Below are 23,091 nucleotides of genomic sequence, written 5' to 3' on the forward strand. Positions count from 1 at the left end.
TACCACGCTTTATGACGCCGGAATACGTCTCTAGCCTAGACTTCTAGATGTTGTGTGTTAGGTTCCAAAGCGTTGTTAGATTCATTAAATTTATTTTATAGTTGATCTTGCTTAAGAAATTTGCCTTTCAGGTTCAACGCGAGATGTAGATGTATAATTCCTAAAATGCAATCTAAGATGATAAATAGTCTTTTATCTTCTTTGTGCAATGAAAATCCTAGCTACTAAGGAAAGAGAGACAATATTCTTTCACAAAGAGCAAAGAGCACACACTAAATGCACTGTCCTAAATCAAACCAATCAAACAGTCTAAATGCAAATGCACATGCATGTATTTGTTTTCTGCTTTCTTAGTATGTGAATGGTAAAAGAAAGCTAATGTGCAAATCTGAATTACTTTTCAAGCGACAATTACTAACAAGTTTCTTTTCAAAATCAAAATGGAGACAATCACAACACTTTATGATTTGGAAATGAATACTTGCTTTCGACACTAGAAGAACTACAAATTCAGAACAAATACAATAGTAACAGGGTAATCGACTATCAATAGCAACCAAACTCTTTCCTATGATTCAAAACGACACTTGCGACACTTTCAAATCAAGGGACGACAATACAATTACGTTAATTTTTGCAAAGGAGAACTGAAAATGACTCAACAAATACACAAAAACATTTACAGTTCTTTTGCACAATTGAGGCGGAAAAACAGCAAGGAAAAGGGGTTTCAAACAAAGATATATTGATTACAGGCAGCAAAATTCATGAATAGAACTGAAAAGAATGAATCACAGAAACCAAAACTGAACAATGCCTAGTCTGATCAGCGCACCTGTAACACAGTGAACTTGAAATGCAGCGCACCTACTACACTCGGGAAGTGCGTTGAATTTCAGATTCATAGAACAGTACCTGCACTGGGCCAGAGACGAGACTTTGCTTGGGTTCTGGGTCATAGTTTGCAGTTCAGTTCATGGGTTTTGACTAAGCAAATGGTAATCAGTAATGCAACAATTAGGGGTAGATCTAAGGAGGTTCTTTGAGCTACCACGAGGGCAATTAGAGAGTTTGTGAATCATTTGTTTAAGTCATAAACAAATCCTAGAGATTGACTGAAGCGACATTTATCTACTTTGCATTTGCATAGCAAATGCAGTTCGAAAGCTACCTGGCTCAACTTCAGGCTCCATCTGTAAGTTTATAAAATAAACAACAAGGAAGATAAACAAACAACCTAATTCGTCCCTAGTGGAGTCGCCATTTTGTTACAGGGAAAAGTGTCTACAAGAACTGCTTATCCCACTAAGGTGTGGTAGCTACCTTAGAAACAAACAAGTAAAGCTACTTTTGTTTTTTCCTTTATGAAATATAGATTAGAGAAGAACAAAGAAGACCAACCTCTGTCTTGCACTAATCTCCTAGTTCGATTCCTCTCTCTCTTGATAGTATTTCGCTACTTGCTCCTTTGTACACCCAGCTTCACAGAGTACCTGTAGGATCACAGTAGCATAACACTATACAAGAATATGGATCTATAATCATAAACAATCTAGGATCAGATGTAAATTGACCATACAAATGCATAAAACATAAATGACACAAGAGTATGGAGGAAAAATTGAATAGATTTTATTGATAAACAAGAAAGAGCCAAGGGAGTTACAACCAGTTGTTCTAACCCAGCATCATCCTCTCAACAAGTAAGCCCTTCTTCACCTCATACAAAGCTTAGATCACCCAACACTATGATGTTGTCTTAAGAAACCAACAATAATTCCTTACAAGATGCAAAATTCCCGCCTCTGGATCTCTTGGATGAGGGATCCATATATAGATATCTGTAAGGGAGATGAGTCAGCTTGTGATTTGATTAGTGTCTTCTCTCTGATAGTTCTTGCTTCCACTTGGATATTGATGATCTCTTACTCATCCTTGGTCGAATTCAGAGAGGCAAGTGTCACAGGAGAAGTTTCTGGAAGATTCCATGCCTCTCCACCTCGCGGATTGACACTGCCATTTGTCACTTCTCGCCCATCGCACCCCATAGAAGGGTTTTTTGAAATGCAACACACCCACAGAGTGTACTTAGGTGAGATGCAATGCACTTTGCCTATGGAGCAGCTGAAATGATCCTATTTTGACCAGTTTTGAGCAGTTTTTCATGGAGAACTTCTGGGAGAAGCTGTAATCAGTTGACCTTGTTCCTTTAGGGGTTAGAACAACACTTTTAGGGACTTAGGAGCCCTTGGTTTATGGACATTTCATGCTTGGGGTTGCAGTGCCCAAAAATGTCTATAACAAGGAGACAACAACAAGAGCAAAGTAGAGCATGCAGAGATAAAGGGTGAAGGTTTTAACCCTGTACAGAAATTACCTACATACAAATTCTAAAAATAGAAAATAAACAACAACGAGAGCATAAAACATAAAATAGATATACACAGAGATTTTCCCCCGGTTCCCAAAATCAGGACTACCAGATTTATTTTTCATTACATTCCTTTCAATGTTACAATACATATATATACATGCCAAAGCATCCATAAACCCCAATCCATTAACCCTAGATTATAACATAATTATAGTTCCCTTGACTAGATCTACAAAATACCATGGACAGAAAACCATCATGCCCAAAACCATGTGTGAAATCCATGCACAAAACCATAGGTAAGCACACCCACCTAATATAGGGTCCAAAAAAAATTCCCGAGGCATTGCCCTATACCTCGTGCACGGGGCTACCTCCCTCCATATGACCCCCTCGTGCGTGGGTGGTCATGGAAAGAATATAACACACACCAAACAAAGGGACCCTAGCGAGAAAAAGCTCAAATGACCACACGGAAACCAGCATTACCCAAGCACACAAAAGGACTGATAAGAGCACCTGCAAAAAGCGACGATAACAATGCCAGCAAGCCACGACATCAAACAAGTGGATGCATGAACTAGAAGGTAAAGGTGGATAAGGATTCCAACCACTGAACCCTCTACTCCCTCAACTCCACCCCTCCCTCATCGATTTATTTATATTATTATTAATGTCATTTTTATTTTATTTTTAATAATAATTATAAATTTTGAAAATATAACACATGAAAAATCAAATTTAATTTGAGAATTTAGATATATAATAAAATAAAATAGTTTTTTTTTGGTTTATATTAAAAATAATATATTATCATTCAATAGCTCAAAATTATTTATAAAACAAGGGGTTGTGAGGCAACAAGTCTTTCCCTTAAGTGGGCCAGTCAACATTGAAAAATATGTGAGAGGTATGGCACTTGTGAATATGCACTTTGTTAAAAGGAACAAGTGGAAGATATTATATATCATATCAATTAAGGTGCATGTTTAAAGTGGATAGTTCCATACATCTGCATTTTGAAAGTTTTTACAGTATTACACATCATTGAGTTATGGGGAATGACTTATTACTCAAATATGTGGAGTTTCCCTATAGCAAAGTGATTCTCTAGAGAAGATATTCATTTCTCTAGCCAAGGAAGAAACAACGCAAGATCGAGCACGGCCATGAATCTTCACACCTCAATTTCATATTCCACTATCTTGCGATATTCCTAAACAATTTATGTGTTATTACAATAACACCAATTCAAACTACTATTATGAAAACAATCAGACATATATAAGATGATGAACTCACGCAAATATAAGATGATAAAAAAGTATTCGTCTTCTACAGATGGTTGTCTATCCCCAATAGTTGATCATTTCTTTGGCATGTATACCCAACATATAAGAAATATCAAATAACCTGTAAAATTAAATTTTCCCATATTTTCTTGATGTTGAATGTGATTTTAGGGTTGGTTAGTCATTATCACTAAACATTCAGTAACAAAAGGCATCATTCAATTGTTTGATTTCTTAATCTTAAATATAGAAATATGCCTCAGAATATATGAAGATCATTTTTTAATAATGATAAGGATGATATTGCCATCCCTCCTAAAAGGCAACTCATTACTAAGTTATCATTGTATCAAAATACCCTCCTCTTACCTCCCCCTCGAAGTGAAGAACCCGTAAAGTCCTGTTGTCTAAATGATGTTTAGACATTTCATTTATGGAGTAAAGAAGCTACATATGACAACAATTATTTATAGCCTTGCTTGTGAGGCTTCACATCAATAGTTTTATAATTCCAATAAGATTTTGGAGGAAAGGCCATGTACAGTTGAAGAGACCAAAGGTTTATTGATGAGGAACCATGAGCTACCTACATTTCTGACATACACTTGGCCATTCTCACCATACAAAAATATATCTATCTAAACTAGTGTTTGGCATAACTATTAATATGCACGGAAAGGTAAAAGAATGGATTCCCAATCTTCTCTTTTGCAGTGTTTCCTTCCAATTCCTCTACCGGTCCAACACCAAAAATTATATTTGGTGCTCCTGAATAGACTGAGGAAGGAGCTAGATTCAAGATCCAAATAATCTGGGAAAGAGGACCTAATTTTTGGACAATGGATTTACAGATGACAAGGACACAAATTTAGAAACACATGTCAAGTACTTTAGTGTGAAAAATAGTTAAACAGAGTAGGAATTGGAAAGAACATATGGAATCTCTTCCTCTATATTTGATTGTGGGGAGGTTAAAGTCCTATTAAATTAAGGGTGTAAATTGGTTGATTTCTCTGTGGAAAAATGGGTTAACAACACCCTTCCAAAAACAAATCAAAACATGGACATAGCTTTGGAAAAGGGACTTGTAGTTTATCTAGAGAGGTAAGACCTAAAATAATCTCATAAATGTATTTCAAAGGTAGTACTGACCTCCTCTAGGTGCTACAACTCATCCCAATTCTCAGATGTCATTAAGCTTTGGACTCAACATTTTCAACACCCCCAGAATAAAGGTATGATGCACGGATCCTAAGTGACATTTTGTTGTTTAGCTAAACTACAGTCTCAATGCTTCTTCTGCTATAGGGAATGAAGAAAACAACATTGATATAATAGTTTTTGCTCTTTCCTTTCCAATGACTACACATCATATGCCAGACGTACTTTTGTTCAACTCAATATATAATGATCTAGCATTTTGTTAATGAAAACTAAGGATTTCATCATTTAATTGACTTATTCCACAACCAAGCTCTTTTATTGTTGGTAGCTGAAATTTAATTGACTTCTTATTCTTGGTAGTTGAAATTTAATTGACTTCTTCTATGGCCAAGCTCTTTTATTCTTGGTAGTTTAAATTCCAACAACAACCGAACAATCAACATAAGAATTTCAAAATAATTGTTTTTCACATTCATTGCCATCAATACAGATTCCACACTCATCAAGAGCAATAGAAATATGCACAACCCCAACAATTGTTTAATTGTATGATATTTTCATTTTGTCAACTTCTCATCATATAGTCATAAACAACCCTTATATTCCTTGATTTGGCACAAACATCAATATTAATTGCAACACCACTATTATGATCTGTAAATACTTGGATCTTGTATGCACAATTAAGGTGTATTGTCTTTGCAATTCACTATCAACTAAGATCTACCTTCTCGTTGTCTATAAATTAACTAGTATGAATGGCTTTGTTTCTAATTTGGTTTCAATGCTTGGTTTATTTGCTTGCAATTCCAAGACAGATCATGTGTATTGGCACTCCTAATGCTACTTGTCACTACAAAAAATCAATTTATATATTTGTTTATATGAAAATACTTGTAAGTGATAGGTAAAACACATAGGCTTGGAGAACTCAAATGATGGCTCCAAGTGATTTACACAGAACTCAAGCCAATGCAATATACAAGTGAACAAGGCAACTCCTCATGTCATTTCTCACTACATCAAATCAATTTATATACATTAGGGGAATTTTTAGGTCTAAAATGGGCCTCCTAAGGAAATTATAAAATAATAATGGATATAATAAAATAAGATTAGATTACATCATCAAATTATAGAGGCAAAAAAAAACTATTTTTTCAACTCATATTTTCAACTTATCTCCTTGTGGGTTTACTTAAATTTTGAGTGGCAACACTCGTTGGATGCAAAATTTGATTCCTAATCCATGGAGTACCCATGTTGCATACTTGTGATGGACCCTGCTACATGAAAAATAAGAAATACATGAAAAACGTTATTGTAATCATGTTTTTCATTTATTTCTCATTTTTCGTAAAGCAGGGTCCATCGAAAGTATCCAACATGGGCACTCCTTGGATGAGGAATCAAATTTCGCATCCAATGAGTACTCCCACTCGAAATTTGAGTAAAACCTTAGGGAGATAAGTTAAAAATAAGAGTTGAAAAAGTAGTTTTTTAATTTAATAATCTTTTTATCTTTTTATTTTTTTACTCAAAAAAAGGTGAATGATCCCCCATGGTTGGCATCATCATATTGAATGCTATTGGTTCTTATAAAGTTTATTTTGGTTGTACATTTTTTTAGGCCCATTTTAGACCTCTAAATTCCCCTAATGTTTGTTTGTATGCGAATACCTGTAAGTGATAGGTAAAACACACAGGCTTGGAGAACCCAAATGATGGTTGTAGGTGGTTTACACATAACTCAAGCCAATGCGGTATATAAGTGAACAAGGAAAGACCTAATTTGGTTGTTGGTTCCTCCGAAGACTCAAATAATTTAAGCTATAAAATGTGGTTTATATGCTTCTAAATTTGGCTCCCTTAACCCGACAACATGTATCCAAAGTTTTTGAACACAGGTTATTAGAAAAATTATCTAATAAATCAGTGAGATACCAATGAGTTTGACATACCCTCCACATTGTGCTTTGTAGTGCATAGTTCCTTTCAAATGCTTGAATAATATCCACTTTCTTTGTTACAAAAGAATTTTTTTAATAGCCATATAAGTAATACTCCTATCTGATAAACCATAACATAAGCAAGAAACACTTGTTGCATTGGTTTGGTTATTATGGATACAAATTTGTTTAGAAAAACTATATATTACCTTGATGTTCTCAGAGTCATGTCAACAATTCATATCTCTTTGCCTATGTGAGCCAAATTAAGTGTTCAACGGCCATAAATAATCCACAAAAAAATCAAGAGGAAGTTAATTACCATGAGTTTCTGAAGGTTGAAAGTCGTCATGTGAAGGCAACAACTCTTCCTACGAGGATCTCCATATTCCTTTGATCATTGTGCACCCTGGATTTATTTGGCCTCAGTTTTGATATTAGCCCTTGTAATAAAGCTAGTGATACCACTTTCGCATCTATTGAAGTAATGGTGTTTTCTCTTCAGTTAATAATAATGAAACCATTTACCTTTGATTACTATTACCTGTATACATGTGTTCCATGGTAACTTATCTGTAGCAAGATACAAGTCATCAAGGGGTTTAGAGGCATTTGAGTTTTGTGCCAAGTTTTGATAAGGCATTATTTATTGTTATCGGATGTGCTACAGAATATTTTCAAATGGATGAGACAATTGAGAAGGGAAACCTTATATACCCAATTGAGATAAATAATAAATTTGCACATATAATACAAATTTAAAATTTTAATACAAAGTAAGATAAATACTAAAATAAAAATCAAAATAAAAGAAAAAGATTTGTCATGTGGAGCTTGCATGCATTTCACGTGTCACTTGAGTGCTCCATTAGTTATCACACTTGGGTTAACGTTGCAGGTGAAGAAATTTTTGATGCGTTAATGTTGCAGGTGAAGAAAATTTTGATGCAGGTTGTGATACTAGAAGAAAAACAAAACTACTCAAACCAAGGTGGCATGAAAGAAGAGAGAGGGGTGCAACAACCAGTAAAGCAGTCATATTTTTGTTCTTAGGCAAGTAACCAAGCCAGGAATATAGCGGTCATATTTTTTAAGGTACGTCCCCTAGGATATAATGGTAATAAATCTCAAGCAAGTAAAACTAGCCAGTTATATAGCATTTGTCGTTCTTAGGGAATCCACCCACACACACATAATGTAGCGGGCAAAGACCAAATATGGACTTCCAATAGATATAGATATAGAAATACCTATCGAAGAATGAAGATAGGTAGGAGAACAATGACATCCCTCTCTCCCCAAGTTAGATATTTCAAGGTCAAAGGCTTGAAGAAGGACAACCCCCCTATTTTAGAATTTGGGCTTGTGGTTGGACAACCCTTTTCTGTCTTCAAGAAGAGAAAGACTTTGGGTTATGCTCCTGATTAAATATCAAAGTGTATATGTGTTTCATCCTCTGCACTATTAGGAAGATATAGAGAATTGTAGCTCCTATTCATTATGGCTCCAATAAACTAATAGGGAAAATTAATTAAAAGAAAAATTATCAATAAAAGTTGTTTTTATGGTTAAGCTTACATATTTCAAGGGGATATATAGGTTTTAAAATGCAAGAGTCATAGGGAAAGTTGGACTGGTAGATATTTGTCAGCCCGTTGAGATTTATAATCCATTCATTTTTTGTTACTTTGTTTTTTGGCTTTCTTTACTATTTCTCCCTGCATCCAAATATAAACCTCACACAGACCATGTGCCTTTAAATTATAACAATCTCAAAGACTTTCATAACGTACAAATAATTTATATTTAGAGCATTATTATATTGTTCAGACTTTACCAAAGAAAAGAGATAAGTGGAACAATTGTCTCTATGATTGAATTGAATGAGTAGCGCAGTCATTCTTTGAATTTTCAATTTCAAGCAAATAACTGGTATATTTTGTACATGAAATATTCAACTTGTAGGACACACATGAAGCAGGTAGTAAGTTCCCAATATGAGAGTTGGTTGTTAGAGGTGTGTTATAGGGGAAGTAAAAGCATCACCTTTTCACACGAACTTAAAACCCAACTATTAACCAAGAGTTCAGATCTTTTTTACTCTCAAATTATTATTAGGTTTTAAATTTTAGTCAAAAAAATAATTGAATCAAAATTGGTATTGTATTCAACTCTTTCAAGAGTTTTATTTTATCCAAAACATTCAAGCTTCCTTGTTAAAATTCATGACAGATCTTCATGGAATTACAAGGCTCCTATGGTTCCTCTAGTTGGTTATTTAAATGACCACCAATAACAAGGGGTTCCATGTGAATGATCCGTTTTCCACTTGTGAAATTTTGTGGGGTCAATGTTGAATTAGGGATCAAGGCTTTTACGTTAGCTAAAAACAACTATCTAATTTGACATTCACCATTGGTTTGCTAAGGACTATTGTGGTGGTCACACCACTTTCCTATGTCACTTAATTTCTTATTATTTTTCTTTTCAAGTGAGATTAACAGGTTGTCATGAGGTTAGTTATACAAGCTCTATTTTTTGTTTTGAGAGTTAGGATTAAATAATTTTATTTATTTATTTATTTATTTTTATTTTTTTTGCTAACTCCAAACTCTTCCTTACTCTATAATTGAAAATTTACCTCCATAATGCCAAAATGGTAAGTGGATCATAATGAAAAAATGTATAGAAACTTTGTTTTTATTTGCATTTATATGTGTAGGTCATTGTGATATTTTTATAACCAAGCATCACTTAGAGGCTTGAATACCGTTTTCTGTGCATAGGGTATGAAAGGAGTTAGTGTACTCTAACACAATCTAGTCTTGACCTTAGCCCAATGTTGTTAATTTTATGTGTTGGCCTTCATAATTCGAACATGTAAATACTCCTCCTTGAGGGACTCAACAAAATCTCCTCGTGTGGGTCCTATGGGCCATAGTTTATAGTCATTTCTCGCATGTTGCACAAAATAAGTATACATAATGTTTCAAGTTTCTTGAGGCCATACACACCCATTAACCATCCTATACATAGTAATTAATGAATGATTGAGACTATATTCCTCTCCTATAAGATGTATGCATCCCCAAGAAGCCATAAGCAATTAATGGGTATTTTCTCTATGTGGAAAAGTGTGGCACTCTCTCATATTTGACTATTCATTGAATGAATGATTATAGACAACATTTAGGTTATTCAATCGATAGCATATGATTTAGTTCTCAAATTCCATTAATGTTGGAAAACTACCATTGCTAATATAATGTGTCCCTTATTAATTCCTTGGCACTTTCTTAACTTGTGTCATCTCTCATTGATTGTCAAAGACATTGTTATATTTATTTCCTTGTATTAAACATTGTGCTATCTTATTTTGTGGTAATTCTAGGATCTCTTTCCCCTCACATGGAAAGGGCATTTTCTCCTTGTATATTAAATATTGTTATTAAACTTATTGTTGGAGTAGTGTGCAAGTTGAGCAATGTGATCTTGTCATATGTTATTGACACTAGATTAGTCGACTTGTTTGGATGTTGATTTTTGTGAAGAATTGTTTGGTTATTTTTTTGAATATAAGTAACTTTGGAGGTTAAATAACTCAACTTAGAGTAAGATTGTATTTTCATATATTTTTACTTTTCCTTTTCCATTAGATAAGTGCCAAGGAAAGTGTTTATGCACTTTGGAGAATGGTTGTAGTGATTAGTTGTCATTTTATAAAATCAGAAACATAGTTGTTCATTCTTTCAAATAATGAAAAAATGAGTGTTGGAATGGTGTGGTACAACAAATTCTTCTTAAATAGTGTTCAAACTTTATCAAAAGTAAATGAGACTCCTAGAATTTCATTTGATTAATTTTAAAGATAGCATAATCGATTAGAAGCTTAATAAGCAATACGTATAGGTAACCATTAATAGTAAGTTATAAATCCATTGTCACAAATCTAGAGGACTATATAAACATTGAGCAACAATAATTATTGATTGGCATCAAAACCATCCAATTTAGCTAATGAACAACTTTGTCATACAACGGATTGTAATTTTTTTTTTTGACAAATTCGGTTGCTATTATAAATCTGAAAAAAAAGAGGGAGACTGAGCTCCTGAAAAACATGCTAAGGTACCAAGAAGAGCTAGGGAAGAAGGAGATACAGCTTAAACAAAATTCCTCCTTAATCCTGCCTTTTGGGCTTCTAAAAACCAAAGAGTAAATCCTAACAAACTGCAGTAGTGAATAACAACATTTACAAACCATATTAATCTATATTACTCTGGCTGATGTGTCGAGCAGTGGACTCTTCAGGTTTGTCGTCGGCGCCGACTTGCTTCAAGCTTGACGAACTTGTTGGAGCTGCATTTTTCTTTTCTGTTGTTCCGCTTTTTCTATTGTTCCTTTTCTGCTGTTCCGTTTCTGCTGTTCCTTTTCTACTCTTCCGTTTTTTCTGCTATATTTTTTGTTGTTCCTTTTCTGTTGTATTTTTTGTTGTTCCTTTTCTGTTCCTTTTTTTTGTTGTTCCTTTTCTGTTGTTTCTTCGGGAAAAAGGAATAGCAGAAACCAAAGGTATATCAGTTGAGCTAAGATGTTGTTCAGATCCAAGAGTTCTCTTCATTATGGTATATGCTGAAATGATTCCACGCCATTGCAGATCAGGCAACTCAGTGATCTGGCACAAGCTTTGTTGGCTTGACTGCCAGCAATTTTATTGAGCGATCGCGAAACATGATAGTAGCACACATATTTCATTGTGTGTCCTAAAATTTGGCACTGTCTAATAATCTGCTGAAGGAGAGCATTGGGAAGATCCCTGTTCTGAACCATTTCACTGAAGACTATCGCCGAGTCTCCCAATATCGTGACTGTGTCTATACCAAGCTTCCCAAGTTGGATAAGACCTTGGTAAAGGGCCAGGGCTTCTGCTCTGTTATTGGAAGTATGGCCAAGAACCCACTCATATGAGTGTATGGTATCCCCATTAGCATTAAAAATCACTCCTCTTGCCCCTGCTGCCCCGGGATTCGACTTTGAGGCCCCATCGAAACATAGATAATACTTATTGCTATTTTTGAGCCATCCTGCAAATTTTTCCTCTGTTAGCCTGATCTTCCAATTAGGGGAAACATTGTTGTTTCTGTTGCTAGTAACGTTTCCCTTCAGATTGCTGGTGTTTTGGTCTAACAGGTGTCCAATGAAAATGCGTTCTTCTATTCTGAGTTCACTGACTTTTATACTTCTCAGATTCTTAACTGAGATGATCTCAAGGGCGAGACTCCTTGCCTTGGTGCAAAGGCTTCTAAAAGTTGAGTCCTTATCCTTAAAAACCTTCCAATTTCGCGCCAGCCAAATATTCCATAGAATATTGTGGGGAAGAATGTCCCAGACTCTCTTCACTGTGTTATTTTTCCTGTGCTACCAGGGGTAGTTTTTTTTCCATTTGTAAAGAATTTCTCCTATGGTGTTTTGGGTGTTCCATGGGATTTGATTGTTATGAGACAAATTCCTCCAGCAGTTGATGGCAAAAGGGAATTCAATAAAGAGATGATGCATTGATTCTTTAGCAGCTAAGCAGTTAGGACAATGAGAGGGCCCATTAATTCCCCTCTTTTGAAAATTTCCAGCCGTGAGGACTTTCCCTTTGAGGAGGGTCCAAAGAAAAAACTTGATTTTTCGAATTGCCTCAGATTTCCTAACCACCTTCCAGTGGTGCCAACTTGGCATGGGGTAGCTGATGTTGCAAATATAATGGTGAGCGGCTTAGATGGTATAAGAGGATCTAGATGGATCCCAATGAAACCCATCAAGATCGTTCTTTTTGACAGGGGCTCTACTGTGCAAATGGGATTGAAGGACAAAAAGACTTGCATTAAGACTGTTGGGTATGGCTGGGAAGGCCCAACCTGACCAAAGAAGGGTGTGAGGATCCCATTGGAAGATTTGGTCCAGGTAATGAATGCATGTTCTTTCAAAAAAGGAAAGGATTGGGTGGACTCCCCCATGTCTGTTTATTGGCTGCTGACCCATGATTCTGTCTGCTCCAATATTGATGCTTGCAATCCCTTGGGGATTTTTGAAGTATTTTGAGCGATTAGTGGAATTTCTCTCTTGCATAATCAACAAATTTTGGAGGATTCTCTATTGGGAATATCTTGATCAAGAAGCTATTGTCTAGGAAAATTGAGGTATTTAATTTCCAGAACTTTTTTCCACCATGCTGGGAGTCTAGTAATGAGTCTCCAAAAAATTTTGCCTCCAAAGGCTAAATTGAGAAATTCAGGAGATCTAATTCCAAGACCTCCTCGGTCTTGGGGCTGGATCACCTGCTTCCAATTAATCAAGTTGAATTTCTTTTTATCGTTTCCTCCCTTACCATAGGAATTGGCGAAGGATGATTTCCATTTTGTTGTGGAAGGAGGCCAGAGCTTGAAAAAGATAAAAATGATATAGGGGGAGAGAAGATATACCTGACTTAAGAAGAGTGAGGCAACCAGCTGGGTTGAGCCAAATAGATCCCCACTGCTGCACTTTTCTTTTCATTTTGTCGATTACTATGTCCCAGACTTCTGCTCTCAAAGGTCCAGCACTTACAAGCATGCCCAAGTAAGAGAAGTGAGTCCAATCATACTTGCATGTGACTCCAAATATGTTGGCGATATTGTGAAGCACGTGTACTATTGTGTTCCAGCCATATATGCTACTTTTCAAATTATTTACCATTCCACCAGAGTAGCTCATGTATTTGTCAAGGAGAGATTTGAAATGCTTGGCTATTGTGGTGGAGGCCCCTCCAATCAGTAGGGTATCATCAGCAAATTGTGAATGATTTATGTTCTTGACTCCGTCCCCAAATTTTATTCCTGTGATTAAGCCAACTCTTCGGTTGAAGTCCAACGCTTTGCTGAAGGATTCAGCCATTAGAATGAAGAGATAAGGTGAGAGGGGGCAACCTTGTCGGAGGCCTCTAGAGGATTGGAAGCTTCTCCAGGTCTGCCATTTATAAGAGTGGAGATCCATGGCCCCGAAATGTAGGCTCGAATGAGGTTGAGAAAGCGGTCATCAAATCCCATCTTCTTCAAAGCTGCCAAGAGGAAGGAGTGTCTCACTCTATCAAATGCATTGGCCAGATCAAGCTTGAGGATAAACCCTTTCTCATTTATGGTTTGACTTGAATGGATGGCTTCTTGCACAAGTAAAATGGAATCAGATATTTGTCTGTTGGCTAAGAATCCCCTTGATTTTCAGAAATGAGAGAAGGGAGCAAAGGCTTTAGGCGGGTAGCAATGATTTTTGTCAAGATTTTATAGGAGGAGTTACAGAGTGATATGTGCTTGAAACGAGCAAAGGAAGATGGCCTGTTTTCTTTGGGAATGAGTGCTAAATGAGTAGCATTGGTATATCGTCCTATTTTTCCTTTTTGTTGGATCCAATTGAGCATTTTTGTCGAGTCCTTTTTAGTAATTCCCCAGAATGCTCAATAAAAGCAGATGGGAAAGCCATCCGGTCCTGGGCTTTATCAGGTTGAAGAGTCCAGATTGATCTCTTGATTTCCTCCTCATCTATCTCCTTGCTTAAAATGTCATTCATTTCCCTGCTTATCCCTATTGGGAGATGCTGCAATAAATCTGTATAATCCTCTGCTTCCTTTGTTTCAGTTAGTAGGTCCCGATAGTGATCTGTAGTAGCTCTTCGAATGGCTCCCTGAGTGCTTTTTCTATCACCTTCTACATCTAGGATGGAGCTAATATTATTCCTTATCTTTCTGGCTGTCGTTTTCTTGTGAAAAAAAGTTGAGTTCTTGTCAGCCCCTTGTAACCATAATTGTCTCAACTTGAGCCTCCATTTTGTTTCCTCTTCTCTATTAACTCGGTATAGCTGTAAGTAGAGTTCATTTTCCTGTTGTTTGTTCTCTTGGGAAAGGCCATTTTCCTCTATTTCTCTTTGGATACTCTCTAGATTATTCTTAATTTATTTTTTTACCTTCTCTTGTTCTTGATACTTTGTTTTAGCCCATTCTTTGATGGCTTGTTTTGTTTTTCATAGTTTTGTTTCCCAAATGAAACCGGGAGAGCCTTCCACGTGTTGGGTCCAAGATCTGTATACAATTCCTACAACTGTTGGTATATCATTCTAGGGAGAACTGTATCTGAATGGGATGGGCCCAAGTGGCCTATGATTTTCCAGCATTAGAGTTATTGGGAAGTGGTCGGAGGCAGAGCACGTTAGAATGTTAACATATCTGACGGAGAAAGCAGAGAGAAGTGTAATATTGATGAGAATTTTGTCCAACCGCTCCATGATGTTACCAGCACCCATCCTACGGTTGTTCCAGGTGTATCTATGGTTTTTTGGAGGGACATCCATAAGATCATGCTCCTGCATGATATTTTCCAACTATATTTTTTATGGATCAGGTGTAAAGTTGCCTCCCCTTTTCTCATTGGCGTGGAGGATTAAATTAAAGTCACCTCCTAGAATAATGTTACTGTTCTCTTCTACATCCAGACAATCTTTTAGATCATGCCAACAACTATCCTCATCTCTGCAGTGATTCGGCACATAGTTGTTGTAGATGATAATGACCTACTGATCTGCTTTATTTTCCAGAGTTGTTTTGATCCAGTATTGATTTATTGTTTCCAAAATATAGTTCCATATACCTTGATTCCAAATTGTTGCTATTCCTCCTAAGGCTCCTCTTGCCTCACTAATGCTTCCTCTATATTGTCTCTACTGCTCAATGACTTTACTCATTTCCTTGTGGTTTTGTTTTGTTTCTTGTAACATAATAATTCCTGGCTTCTCAAAAATGATAAGATCCCTTAGGGCTACTACCTTGGAGGGGTGCCCTAGTCCCCTGCTGTTCCATGAGAGGATTTTAATCATTTCAGGTGAGAGGTGCAAGGATTTTCTCTCCCTCCCTTGTCTTTGTTTGTTGTGTCTTTGTCTATTGGTCCTTGAATATATGATTCAATGGGGTTCGGGAGCCCCAATGCTATGTCTTTTTGCTCATTTTCATCCATGTGTTGTTTGGTAGACTTTCCTCCAGGATTCTTTCGATTGTCTAGAATGCATCCATGCTCCTTGGAATTGCTTCTGGTGATTCTGAGAGGTGGAGGATCAGACAGGAGGGAAGAGGAAATGACCTAGGGAAGGGGAGAAGAGGTACGATCAGATTGAATCAAGGGAGGGGATTCCTCGAGAAGAGAGAGGATGTGAAAGGGATTGGAAGAGGGAGGAGAGGTAAGGGGACCTGGCTGGTGATTAGAAGATAGGGAAGGTTGTGTGGAAGAAGGGGGAGGAAATGAAGACGGGGGAGAAGGGGGGGGGGGGGGGGGGAATGGGGGCGGTCGAGAGGAAGGACCTGCTTCATGGGATGGTTTACGTTTAGGGGCTATCTTTTTCTTTTTAACGGTTTCCCATTGCTCTTCTTGTGGATTATTTTCTACATTAGAAAGATTAGTGCAATGATTAGCAAAGTGACCTTACTCGTGACATACCTTGCACTTGAAGGGTGTTTGTTCATAGTCGAGCTGTTGAATGTGCGTCCAATCATCAACCTTGAGCTTGATGGCTTCTGGCAGGCCTTTACCCAAATAAACTTCTACACAGATGTAGGCACAGGCCCGCGTGTTATCTTTCAGTTCACTCTGATCAATGTATTTCCCAACAACATTCCCAATAGCACGCACATATTCATCTCCCCAGCAATGCAAGGGGAGGTGAGGAAGACGGACCCAAACAGGGACTGCATTAGGAATATCAAGCTCTGGGTAAAAATCCAGAGTCCATTTGTTTAAATATAAACCTCTGGAATCCACGAAATAAGGCCCATTACAGAAGATTAAATCCTTGTCTTCCTTTGTCTCGAAATGAAATGTAAAATATCCCTTTCCACAAAATTTGATAGAGATTGTGCCTTGTATTTTGTCTGTCCAATTCCTTTCCACCCACCTTTGGACTGTTTTTGGAGAGGGCCAAAGTCCTGTAAATTGCTCAATAAGTCCTTTTTCTGCCAAGGCAAGTGCAGCCATTCTGGGCAAAGTTGGAGGGAGAGAAACTTCCTATAACCCATCAAGTTTTTTCACAAACTTGGAGACTGAAGGGTGAGCTCGCTGAGGAGGCATGGAATTGATCAAGGTAGAGAAGGCATGTTGGAGAGCTGCCTCCTTCGACGAAGCCTCCAGAGGGGCCATCCCGAGCGGTCGAAGATTAGTTCAGACCTAAAGTTTGCAGGCGGCGGCGAGAGCAGAACACGTGATTTTCCTTCCCTATACAACCAATTGTAATTAAGCCAATTGTAATTTGGGAGATATTAAGGTGATTGTGGTTGGACATTGGTGAAAACAAAACCAATTTGGATATAGCTATTCATGCATAGTGGTTGATTGGTAGTTAATATTGATATTACAAGCAATGAATCCAAGCATTGAACCAATTGAGAACAATGCCATTTGTTTTCACATGCTCCTACATGGAGGTAGAGCCATTTCTTACATGACTATAGGTGAATAACAACAAGGGATTTTAAACCTATAGACATGATTGTAATTGCATTGTTAGCTAGTTGCTTGTGTGCATGTTACATATAGAAAGGGGCCATGTAATCAATCGTGAGTAGAAATTGTGAAGGACATATTTCATTTCCATTAAGGATCTATGTCAATAAGTGCAAGGGTTAATAGTGTCATGTTTACTAATAATATTGAAACGAAAGTAAGTGAATGCTTAACCATGGCATAACTTCTAGAACATTGAAGAGAAGCAAATCTACAATGGGTAAAATAGTTAAGAGAGAAATATTGGAAGGCTTAAGGTCTAGTAGTGTGTAGCTCCAAGAAGAGAACAAACACTGAAGGAGAAGGCACAAATTTATTAAAAAATGATAGAATAGGTAGAAAAGAACCTTTAGACGTATAAAAAACTATTATCATTCCTAAAGAAGCACTTTGTTTAACATAAAGAATCCCTCGCCACTATCATGGTATATTGGAACAACCACATAGTTCGGCTTGCACAATTGGGAGAGAAGATCATTCAAATGAATTTCATTTCACTCAAATTTTGGCTTAGTTGCACATAATTCACACTATAATCACAGAGAAAACCAAAATATAGTATATAGCCTAAAAATCAATGGAGAACTGATTTTCATTTATATATCAAACAGTGAAAAACACTTTATTGTAGCAATATGAAATGCCTAGAATGGTGGTAGATTATTTCTTAGAAGAGATATGATAGATACTTTCATTCATTAAAGCCTATACTAAGAGGTTGGAACTACATTTTATAATAATGCTAAAATAAAATAAACAAAAAATTTTAATTGCAAGGGTCTTGGCCTACTAGGATTAGATATGAGAAAAATGCTATGTTAGATGAACTTGGGATGTCAAATAAGAAGGAAGTATTTTTGGGATCATAAATTTTTTATCAATGCTCAATTTTGGGTCTTATTTAGCTCATTGCAAAGATAATAGCACACTAAGTTGGTTCCATGATGTTTAGTCATAATTACCCCCAAAAATGCATGCAAAAGATGCAAAATTTGTGCCAAAAATTCATGACCCAAAAATTGGCAATATTGAGATTGTTTCTTAAGTGGCCTGTTGGGAACGGGATTCCCCAAGGACAGTTTTGGGGCTAAAAGCCCATGTTTTGGGTCAATTTTGTAATAAAGTTGTAAATTATCCACATTTTGTGGCCACAGATCGCGAAGGTGTCATGAGTCATAAAGGGTTGTCCGCCCTTGTTTTGTAAAGTGTAAAGTCGGTTGTAAAGATCTACCCATGGTCCACAGACCATGGGATTGCATAAAAAAGAGCTAAGTAAACTCACTCTAAGTAAGGATAAGGTTTTGGAGAGTGGAAGACAATGGTTGGAGTCTTGGTAGAGAAGTCTAAGTTTCAAGTCTTAGCGTAGGTAGAGGCTCTGCAGCTTAGTGCACAGAGGCCTAGGGTAGAAGTCCGCAGCTGAGTGCACAGACCCCTACAGCTATGTGCGCAGGGCGGGTAGAGTCTGTAATGATCTAAATATATCAATAAAGAGAATTATTCTACAATTTCTGTGTCTTTATTTCCTGTTAATGCATTTGGTAATACTACATTTTGGGTTTAATTTACAATGTTTATGTGATGCGGAAATGTATGTGATTGTATTAGTTAATCGAATGCAAGTAAGAATATCAAATTACACGGTGCTAACTGTGATTGTTTAGTAAGATAAGTAAAACACTTAAGATAACCTGGGAACTTGTACAATACGTTGTCATAGCAGCGCAAAAGTACCTAGACCATAGGTTAGGGTTGCGCGAAGGTCAATAAGACTCCTTTGTAGAGGTACTGAAAGACGGAATAAAGGGCTAGACTAACAGAGCCCGAGATTTTAGCGACCTGCATGAAAGCAGGAACAGAGGGTATAAACTGACATGATGACCATCTCAGGGTGCAGAAACTTGGTTCCAGCATCCCCCCATACTGCTTTGGGTTAGACTTCGGTCCATGCTCCATGGGCTGATGCCAAAAGGGCCAGTAGTGTAGGGATTTGTTTGGCTAACTAACATTGAACTTGGGTCAGGCCCCATGTAGCCAACAAATTTTTCCGTTGCTAAGGCCAAAATCTGCATAAGAGATGTGTGATGTCGTATCACTGGAATCCAACTAAGAAAGGGATCGAAGATTGGTTGGACAGGAAGATCCACGAATTCATGGCACAGGAGAATAGAAATCCGCGACTAACAAAGGAACATTGGCTAGACAGTTACATATATACAAAAATTTACGAGATCTTTTTCTGTTGCTTTTTAGTTGAGTTATAGGAGTGGATCGTGAAGCTAGCAGATAGCCAAGGAAGGTGGAGACTTGACGGTCCTATTGTCTAGACCCCAGAGTTAGTACAGAGACTAGAAGCCTCTAAGGATAAGATCATCCGTGTTGTCGATCATTGGCTCAATGGCATCATAGGAGGATTTTTGACTAAATTCATGGTCAATACCATAGTTAGTTATAGCGAGGTGGAGCAGTGCTTTTTTCAAAGGTCCGTGAGGTAAGTACTTGAAGTATTTGAACACCTATATTAAGTTGTTGTTGTGCGAAAAACAGGTTATACAGCTACCTTGATGTTCGGAGCTATGGGAAGTGGAAAGACTTACAGGAATGAAGGAAGGAAGGGTCCTAAATATAGTCCATTGATTTCACCTCCATTAGGTCATGAAGAGGGAGTAGTGTAGGCTTCTTCGCGAAGTGAAATTTAGTTGATAAGACAAGGATTCCCACGACTACCACCTCCACCCACACCACCTCCAACTTCACCACCATCACCTACGACTTCAACCATACCACCACCACCTCCACCGCAGTTCAGAATGGAAAATTTAGTGAAGCTACCTTTGTTTAAAGGCTTTGGAAATGAGGACCCATACTAGTTTTGGTTCGTTGTGAAAGCTGTATGGGAAGCTAAGGGAATTACAGATGATCATGTGAAGAAGGAAACATTGGTTAGTGCTTTACAGGATTGCACACTAACATGGTACATCAAGTTCTCTAATGATAACCCAAATGCTAGAGTGGCAGACATTCAGACCGTGCTGAATAAGGAATTCAATAGGCCTAAATCCGAGGTACAATCGATTGTGGGGTTCAAGGAAATTGCGGTGAAACTAGGCGAGACACCTTGGGAATTGGATCATAGGTCGAAGTGAAAATATGTGAAGCTAATATGAACCTAACAGATGGAAAACATTGAAAATTCTTTGTGGCTTCACTCTTGCCACACCTACGGGTTGCGATGTCACAACAGAAGATAACGACTCAGGAAGAGGCCTTGGATATTGCAATGATATTGTATGAAACACTAAAGCAAGGTCTGAATCTTGGGGTTCAATAGATCCATGCGTAGTTGCAAAATCTTTGCCTTGAAATGCAAAGTCTGAAGCAAGACAGAATAGTTCGACCAGAGGTGCACGAAGAGGTATGGTGCCTAAAATGTAAAGGTCAGGGGCATGACAAAGACCATTGCCCGGTCTTTGCAAACTATATTGCATGAGGAGGGCCAATGCCTTTGAGGCTGGAAGCCTAAGCAGGACCAAGCGTGGGGCCTACATTGTGGTGCGCTATATGTCAAGTAGCAGGGAAACATACAACGGATAACTGCCATTTGTTGCAAAAGTTTGTACAAACACCACAACAACTGTTTTGCAACTTCTGCAGATCGATAGGGCATGATGAGCGCAATTGCAGAAGTTATGAATTGATGATGGAAAAAATTCCCGCCTATAGGGTGTAGGAAGAAATGCGACCCCTTGGCTAGGTCGCAGGGATGGCGCGAACAAGATTTCAGGGGCGCGGATGAGGCCAAGGTGAAGGAGGACCTAGCAGAGGTCAGGGACAGTTAATATGCTACAATTGTGGAGGACCAAGACACTATGCCCACGATTGCACTAACCCTGCACATCCTTTGTGCAAATATTGCACTTTGTTTGATCATGAAATGGAGGACTATCCTACGCTGATAGCAAGGATATACGAAAAAGGGGTGCTACCATCGCAACTAACTCAGAACCTGTAGATTATGAGGTCTTAGCCTCGCGAAGAGGATATGAATGTGAATATAGTGCTCCGAAGTGGAATTGCAACAAGGGATGATAAAGGGAACCAGCCTGAAGACAACGCATGGGTTCGCAAAGCTCCAGCGAAGGAGGTTGAATTTGATTTGGAGTGCGCATGCAAAACGTTCATGGAAGCAAAGAAGAGCTTCGTTGAGGCCTCCACCTCAGGGAGCAAGGATAAGCCTGATCAGGAAATGGACCCTTCTATTCTTACGACCTTTCTAGAGACCTGCATGAAGTTGTTGTGCGATAGCAAAGATGTGAAGGGATTACAAGAGCTTATAAATAGATGCACCGAAAACACTCCAGGTGAACCGCATGTGGTACGAAATATTGGTAAGCATAAAACAAGGATAGGAAAAAAGATGAGACTGATCGCGCAAATATGAGAATATGAAATAGATCAGGTTATTTTGGATCTGGGGTTAGATGCGAATGTTCTACCAAAGAAAACTTGGGAGAGGATGGGAAGACACGTGCTGCAATGGTCTCTGAATCAGTTAAGGATGGCAAATCAACAGAAGGTCATCCCCATGGGGCGATTGCAAGGGGTGACTATAGATATTGAAGGCGCGAGCGCATTGGCCAAATTTGAAGTAATAGAAATTGTGGATGACAACAATCCCTACCTTGCGCTCCTTGGCATTGATTGGGCTATTGACATGAACGGGGTAATCAACCTAAAGAAGCGGAAGATGATATTTGAAAAGAAATCACTTCACATAATAGTACCCCTAGATCCTGCCAAAGGATTTCCCTATACTGAACCAGCCCATGATTATGAGAGCAATGACGATTTGGACTGTATATATAAGATAACAGCGCGAGACCAATATTGAGTGAATCCGACAGCTGATGGATGAATTACATGGGATAGTGAGAGTTCCTGAACCTCAGACTCTGATGAAGAATTAGAGCGCTGGCAGAATTGATTACATGAGGTAACCACACTGAGTTGTAACATGATGACCCGATCGCTACACTATGTGTTGTCAGAGGTAAGAAGTATACCCACTTATGATGGCTTAAATGATGTAGATGTATTTTTGGATGCATTTGAGAGGGAGGTACCAGAAAAGTAGCGCTTCCAGGCTTTGGACTGGGCACTGCGCTCTACGCCTGCAAGATGGTGGGGTATGCACAAGGGTAACTTTGATGATTGGCACGAGTGTAGGAGGATGATGAGAACACACTTTGGGAAGCCGAAGGTATGAATGACAGACAAGTATGATGGGAAGGATGATCCACACACACACTTGGCCAAATGGGCTCAAGCTTATGGAGCGAAGCCCCAACCAGAATGGGTGCACTTGTTCTGTCATACCTTGGATGTCATCCTGATGAACTGGTACTTGGAAATAGAGCTCCGCCATGGTACAGGTGAATGGGATATTCTACGCGAAGGATTCATAATGACGTTCAGCTTTGAAGATGGGTTTAACTATATTGACGAAGCGCTACAAGAGGTGAAAGCAGCAATCTTTAAGATACCGTAGGATCCTTTAGACATGATTCAACCCGATTGGACCACTCAGCTGAGCCACGTGCTAGAATGCTATAACGTGACTGCTGAAGAAGAAGATGAGGACCCGCGAAATATTAACATCCATGAAATAGAGGGTCACCATGAGGTTGAGGGACCGTAGATTGAGAATCCTGATATAACCGCGCCACTGAAAACGAAGCAAGTGAATATTGGTATAG

Source organism: Pinus tabuliformis, chromosome J, assembly GCF_031772625.1.
Source record: "Pinus tabuliformis cultivar Carrire ecotype Pingquan chromosome J, CPIR1, whole genome shotgun sequence".
NCBI classification, from domain to species: Eukaryota; Viridiplantae; Streptophyta; class Pinopsida; order Pinales; family Pinaceae; genus Pinus; species Pinus tabuliformis.